Source organism: Trachypithecus francoisi, unplaced genomic scaffold, assembly GCF_009764315.1.
Source record: "Trachypithecus francoisi isolate TF-2019V2 unplaced genomic scaffold, Tfra_2.0 Lachesis_group3, whole genome shotgun sequence".
Taxonomy (NCBI): domain Eukaryota; kingdom Metazoa; phylum Chordata; class Mammalia; order Primates; family Cercopithecidae; genus Trachypithecus; species Trachypithecus francoisi.
Window position 1 is genome coordinate 149,780,375 of NW_022681468.1, and position 7,469 is coordinate 149,787,843.

At 44.6% G+C, this 7,469-nt stretch overlaps 1 protein-coding gene and 1 non-coding gene across 2 annotated transcripts in view; one reads left to right on the top strand and one right to left on the bottom strand.

The window, feature by feature from the left end:
* The window catches only part of KNL1 (kinetochore scaffold 1), a 74,068-nt gene extending 70,889 nt beyond the window's left edge, over nucleotides 1-3,179 (bottom strand). Inside the window, exon 1 of the mRNA XM_033190542.1 lies at nucleotides 2,836-3,179. The gene's annotated coding sequence lies outside the window, so the exon portion shown is untranslated. The remainder of the gene's footprint in view (nucleotides 1-2,835) is intronic.
* A 130-nt stretch (nucleotides 3,180-3,309) lies between these two features.
* TRNAS-GCU lies at nucleotides 3,310-3,391 on the top strand. The gene has a single exon. It is a non-coding gene; the product is annotated as a tRNA-Ser (tRNA).
* The last annotated feature ends 4,078 nt before the right edge of the window (nucleotides 3,392-7,469 follow it).

Consider the following 7,469-nt stretch of genomic DNA (forward strand, 5'->3'; position numbering starts at 1 on the left):
TTCAAGTGATTCTCCTACCTCAGCCTCCCGAGTAGCTGGGATGACAGGCATGTGCCAGCACGCCTGGCTAATTTTGTATTTTTAGTAGAGACGAGGTTTCTCCATGTTGGTCAGGCTGGTCTCAAACTCCTGACCTCAGGTGATCTGCCCCCTCGACCTCCCAAAGTGCTGGGATTACAGGTGTGAGCCACCTCACCCGGCCCAAAAACAAATATTTTTTTATTAAGGTAGTACAGAAATGAGGGTGACAGGGTATAAACTGATTCCAAAGTTTCAGAAGTTTTGCAGTGTCTAACAGGCACATATATCCAATCAGTAAGTGTGATTATTTAATAATAAAATTTTGGCCAGGCACGGTGGCTCATGCCTGTAATCCTAGCACTTTGGGAGGCCAAGGTGGGCAGATCATGAGGTCAGGAGTTCAAGACCAGCCTGGCCAATGTGGTGAAACCCCCATCTCTACTAAAAATATAAAAACTGGCTGGGTGTGGTGGTGGGCGCCTATAATCGCAGTTACTCGGGAAGCTGAGGCAGGAGAATCATTTGAACCCAGGAGGCGGAGGTTGCAGTGAGCCAAGATAGAACCACTGCACTCCAGCCTGGGTGACAGAGCGAGACAAAAAATAAATAAATAAAATAAAATAAAATTTAAAAAAATCATCTTTTCCTTCAATTTCTGTATTTTTTTAAATTGGCTACTAAGTTTGGGACATATATACTTAATGTTTGGACCCAACCACTGTACTCAGTAAATAGACTGTTAGGTATTTCTTTTGATCTAAGGGTACCATGCATCAAGAAAATTTAGGAACCACTCGTCTAAATCTGTAGGTCTTCAAATAGCGACTGAGCCCAATTAGCCTTTGAGCTAAGAGTGTTTTTTTACACTTTTAATGGATTGTAGTTAACAAGGCAAGCAATAACAACTAAACAAAGAATATGTGACAAAGACCATGTAGCCTGCAAAGCCTGAAATATTTACTATCTGGCTCTTTGCCCACTCCTACATTTATATAACCGATATCTAGATTTAATATTTTCCGGGATTGTAGGAGGGTAAGAGTGAAATGACAGACTCCAGACCTGTGCTGTCCAATACAGTAGTTATTTACATTTAAATTAATTAAAATAAAATAAAATTTAATAATCAGTTCTTTGGTCACAATAATGACATTTCAAGTGCTCCATAGTCCCAATGTCGCTAATGGGTACTATGTTGGAGTGCAGATACAAAACATTATCATTTCACAGGAAGCCCTATTGGACCGCACTGTTTTACTGTTAATATCTAGAGTCAGTATCTTTTACAGTCTATTATTTAACATCGAATACATCATTAATACTACCATTCCAAACATTTTATTCAATTTACATGTATTTATCATCTTGTAAAGATTTCCAGCCATTCACAAAGAATTATACTGCTTTGACCCTAACCTTTCATTACCAAAATTTTACCATATATTAACTCCCATCTCTGTAAATCATCTCTCCAACGAACATCCACCTCAAATGCGGTCTTCTCCACGAATCCATCACCAAAAACATCAAATAAGCTCTCCCTTTTCTGTGCTCCCACTCCACTTTAGAATGTCGTATAATCTTTTACATTCTGCCTTGTATTCTAGTTATTTGGGTATATTAGTTTATTTCCCTTTCTGGATTGTAAACCCCTCTAGGTTTGGGACTCAATCATCTGTCCCCAGCCCTATCACAAGATAACGAACCCAATAAATACCTACAGGATTAGACGGAAGTGAAAACGTCAATTTTACTATCTAAACTGGAATAAGCTTCTGCTTTGGTCTTCATCCACATCCTGTATCTGTTAATGCCTATTAAACCTATCTGTAAAATTCCAATCGGTGATTTTTTTCCCCCTCAAACTTGAGTATTTAAATAAACATCAAGAATGGGGGCTTAAATCCTGAGGAATAATGAACGGAGAAGGATTTTTATTTTTATTATTTTTTTTTTTTTTTTTTTTGAGACGGAGTCTCGCTCTGTCGCCCAGGCTGGAGTGCAGTGGCCGGATCTCAGCTCACGGCAAGCTCCGCCTCCCGGGTTCACGCCATTCTCCTGCCTCAGCCTCCCGAGTAGCTGGGACTACAGGCGCCGCCACCTCGCCCGGCTAGCTTTTTTGTATTTTTTAGTAGAGACGGGGTTTCACCATGTTAGCCAGGATGGTCTCGATCTCCTGACCTCGTGATCCGCCCGTCTCGGCCTCCCAAAGTGCTGGGATTACAGGCTTGAGCCACCGCGCCCGGCCCGGAGAAGGATTTTTAAAAACTAATTTGCGGAGTACTAATATTGGCTTTATTTGTTAATGTTATTATATCTGAAGGAAACAAAAAATCTGTTACGTGCAGCCAGCACTCCGAGCAGACACCTTAAACCACGAAGAGCTGAGAATTTTAAAATCACTCATTGCTGTCACTTCATTTAGAGCCAAGAAAAGCTTAAGTGAGAAATACAAACAGCCTAGAGGTCCCTAGGGAACAGCAACAGGGGTGCAAGAAGAGTCCGCGAGCCCTGACAGAAGACGGCGGGGCGGAAGGGGACGCCAAGAGAGCGACCGACAAGCAGCCCGAGCCGGGTGGCCCAGGTGCGGGCGGAGATTAGGGAAGCGGGAGGCGCCATAACCTACAGACCGAGGAGAGGAAAAAAGAGCACAGTGTGCCCGGCCCGGGGCAGAGGCGTCTACTCGGCTCGGCGCTAACGGAGGCCGCCAGGCTGAGGGAGCGTTCCCCACCTCCCACCACGGGAACTTCAGGGCGCCCAGACAAAACCCGAAGCCTTCCCTGGAGCCCAGAAGGAAAGAGTCATTCTCTTTACCTGCCGCGGCCCACCTGCTCGACAAATTTTGCGCAGGTTTGGGGTCCACACGCTCCTCAGAGCGGAAACTCAGCGTCGCCTCTAGCAGTCACCGCACAACGCCCAGCTCGCCTCAGAGAAGTATTCAAATCTAACCGCCTAGGTGCTGCGCACGCGCAAAGCGGCTCTATGCGTCGGCTCCGCCCCTTAGGCTCCACACCAATCCTATTTCTAAGACTCCTTTAAGGAAATTACTTTCCTAGCCTCCGTGCCAATTTTATTTCCTTCAAGTTTATCTCATTTTCGACCGAATTTCCTCTGCCCCTCCCCACTGCAGACCTCCCCCACAAACATGGGAGCGGCCATCTTCTTTCGATTGCTTGCTAAGGAAGCGATTGGATTTTGGCTTCCGTACAAAATGGCGGCTTCCATAACTTTGCGTCACATCCCCTTGATATTACTCCCTATAGCAATCAGAAAACAGTATGCTTCGGGGACGAGGTGGCCGAGTGGTTAAGGCGATGGACTGCTAATCCATTGTGCTCTGCACGCGTGGGTTCGAATCCCATCCTCGTCGAGGTGACAGCAAGTATTTTTGTTTATAACCAAAGTAAATCTGCAGAGCGGAATAAATTTTTTTTTTTTTTTGAGACGGGGTCTTGCTCTGTCGCCTAGGCTGGAGTGCAGTGGCACCATCTCGGCTCACTGCAAGCTCCACTTCCCGAGTACATGCCATTCTCCTACTTCAACCTCCCGAGTAGCTGGGACTACAGGCGCCCGCCACCAAGCACGGCTAATTTTTTGTATTTTTAGTAGAGACGGGGGATGGGTGGAGGGTTTCACCGTGTTAGCCAGGATGGTCTCGATTTCCTGACCTCGTGATCCGCCCAGCCTTGGCCTCCCAAAGTGCTGGGATTACAGGTGTGAGCCACTGCGCCCGGCTGAGCGGAATAAATTTTTTTTATAACTAAAGTAAATTTGCAGAGCGGAAAAAGTTGAATACTCATTATTTATTACTCAATCCGGCACCATCAATCTCAGGTATGAAATAGTTGAAATACTGTATTTGGAACGTTCCGACATCACAGATAAAGAAAAGGGAGGGAAAGAGACTTTCCAGGAATCAGAAAACGCGCTGAGTTTAATTTATTTTTATATGAAGTTAACAAGTGTATAGAATTCCACAATTATTACCATCCCATATGTTCCAATGCTGCTCTGTTCCAACTTTAACATAGCTCCTAACTGAGGAGTTTCAATTATTGTACACTCTTACTCAGGTTTTTAACAGCTGTCCGGATTATGAAATACCAGGTTTCACTTCAAAAGCTACCACGAGACACTTTATCCGGTATTTATTATCTACAGGCACATCACTATAACCCTTGATCATGACAGATATTTTTATTACTCCATTTTACAGATGAGGAGACTGAAAGATTAGCTTGACCGAGGTTATCAGCTTCTAAATTGTAGAAAGGAGAGTGTAACCCAAATCTACTGGATGCTGGCTTAATCACCCTCCTAATCTGTGCTGTATATTAATAATCAGTATTTATCAATCCTATACTATGCTATAGATTAATAATCAGTATTTATCAATCTTTCGAAGCCATGGTTTACAGATTCTCTCCTCCACGAGGCTGTCTGCATTGCACCATGCTCCACAACCCAGCACCTGGCAGGTGCTTCAGCAAGGTTTGGGCACTGAGTATGGAAAGCAGTGGCCCCACTCTCTGCTGGCTCCAGTGGCTCCTTCCCGTTAAAGATCCAAATCCGTTGGGAATGCTGATACCTCGTTGGGCTCAGGACATTGAGTCAACCTTCCTTAGCCTTGCTCTCCAATGCATTCTCCACCCTGCTGCTAGGAAGGGTTTCTGCTGGGTTCCATGCATTTCCAAGAGGTCCATGGATAGAATTCAGTGGATTATTTGGTTCGGAATAAAGATTTCATCCTTATTTCCATACTCCCTCATTGAAAGCACATTCTTCAGTAAGGGTAAGCAGCTCACTACAGTAATGTTAACCTTATCCATTATTTTGTCACTAATAGAAATCACAGATATTTTTATACCAGATTACTGTTACTGCTTTATGCTCATTGCTACTTCAAAATTATGATAATTTTTAGACTTGCTATTAGATCTTGTAATGTTACACATTCATAAAGAAGTGCATGCATTAAGCCGGGCATGGTGGCTCACGCCTATAATCCCAGCACTTTGGGAGGCTGAGGCGGTGGATCATTTGAGGTCAGGAGTTCAAGACCAGCCTGGCCAACATGGTGAAACCCTGTCTCTACTAAAAATACAAAAGTTACCCAGGCGTGGTGGCATGTGCCTGTAGTCCCAGGTACCCGGGAGGCCGAGGCAGGAGAATTGCTTGAACCCAGGAGGTGGAGGTTGCAGTGAGCCGAAATCGTGCCACTGCATTCCAGCCTGGGCAACAGAGCAAGACTCCATCAAAAAAAAAAAAAAAAGTGCATGCATTATTATATTATTACATCACAAATTTTGAGAATATTTTGGCAACTATTCCAACACAATTGGTTGCCTTTGTATTCCAACATATTTAATTTTATGCACTTAAAAACAACATTCTGGCCAGGCATGGTGGCTCATGCCTGAAATCTCAGCACTTTGGAAGGTCAAGGCAGGAGCAGCCCATGAGTCCGGGAGTTCAAAGACAGTCTGGGCAACATAGTGAGACCCCTGTCTCTACAAAAAAATTTAAAAATGTAATCAAAATTTAAAAAAAAATTCTGAGATGAGATCCTTAGACTTCCCCAGACTGCCGAAAGGGTCTGTGTCACAAAAAAAAGGTTAAGAGCCCCTGAGAGATACCTTTCTAAATCTCCCTGGAGACACTGATCTTACCTTTCCTTCAGGAGGATTTTTTTCTCTTTCCACAACACGTTTGTAGGTACTGTCCCTGCTCCTTTCACGGCAACATACCCCTGATCCCACCCTCTTCTTTCCCATCATGTCACTTCCTGGCTGGTTGCTGCTCCTCCTTTGGATCTCAGCTTAGAGGTCACCCCCATCAACAAGCCCTGCAACCTGCAGCTCCCTCTTCCATTTCAACTAGCCCCTGTGCTCTCTCTTGCTTCTGGACCTTTGTAACCCTCCTAGACGCTTCTGTAGCCTGCTAGGCTTTTCCCAGCACTTGCCAGGGAAGTGCCGGGAATGCATTTGTAAATAGATTTTTACTTACGTTGCCCATTAGTGCCGCAACTTCTCTAGAGATGCCAGGACTGCATCATTTTCCTGAGGTTTGCTAGCTTCTTGCAGTGATGACTATAGGTCTATCAATGTCTGTGCAGAGTATGGGTAGATTTTCTTTCTTTCTTTTTTTTTTTTTTTTTTTGAGACAGGGTCTCGCTCTGTCGCCCAAGCTGGAGTGCAGTAGCACTATCTCCACTCACTGCAACCTCCACCTCCCAGGTTCAAGCAGTTCTCCTGCCTCAGCCTTCCCAGTAGCTGGAATTACAGGCGTGTGCCACCACGCTGTTAATTTTTGTATTTTTAGGAGAGGCGGGATTTCATTGAAGAAGGAATTCATGAATTTTACAAGTATAATCAAAGACAACCAAAATTTTTTACTTTTTCCTTCAAAAGCTAAGTGTAGTGTAGCCACCTCCCCCGCCACTCTTAAGTTAGAGAAGAATACTAACTGCTTGTTTTTCCTTCTGTGCTCAGCGAGCCTTATCTGTACTCGCTAGTTCCACATTCCTTGAGGCTCAGAGAGTTCCTGCTTCACCTCCCTAGGGCAGCTGCAAAGTTACAAGGTTGATACAAGGTTGATTTCTCAAGGATGTGGAACATGTAATATAGATAAATATAAAAGACTGATCAACTGTCTTTGTTCTCCTTTCTGTAAGTTCGCTTCCTGCATCATGTTGCTCCTGGCCACTGACTGCTTAAAAGGTGGCTGCTTTCTTTGTCCCGGACTCAGACTTTCCTGGACGCTAGTCCTACTGACCCAGGCGATCACCTTTTAATAAAGACATTTCCTGAACTCACTCTGTTCGGTCTCTCCCATCTTTTGATTGTCCCACAGCATCACCATGTTGGCCATGCTGGATGGGATGTCGTGCTGCACGGGCTGGGAAGATTATTTTTTCAAAGGAAATCTTCAGCTGTAGAAGTTGTGAAAATGAAATGTACTGGCAGAATATAGAGGGAAAAAAAAAGAAAAAAAATTGTGAGTTGAAAACTCACTTTTTTAGGCAGAGTACAGTGGCTCACACCTGTAATTCCAGCACTCTGGAAGGCTGAGGTGGGAGGATTGCTTGAGTCTCGGCGTTCGAGACCAGCCCAAGCAACATAGGGAGCATCTGTCTCTATTTAAAAAAACAAACAAATAAAAACACAGAAAGAAAGGGAAAAGAAAGAAAAAAGAGGCTGGTGTGGTGGCTAGCGCCTGTAGTCCTACAGAGGCTGAGGTGGGAGGATCGCTTGAGCCCCGGAGGTTGAGGCTGCGGTGAGGCGTGATCGGTCCACTGCACTCCAGCCTGGGCGACAAAGCGAGACTCCGTCTCAAAAAAAAAAAAAAAAAAGTCAAGGTAAAGAAGTATTTGAATTAGAAACGGAAAGAGAAACTTGTAAGATGCTGACAGGAAAGCCGGGCGAGGGGGCTCACGCCCGTAATCCTAG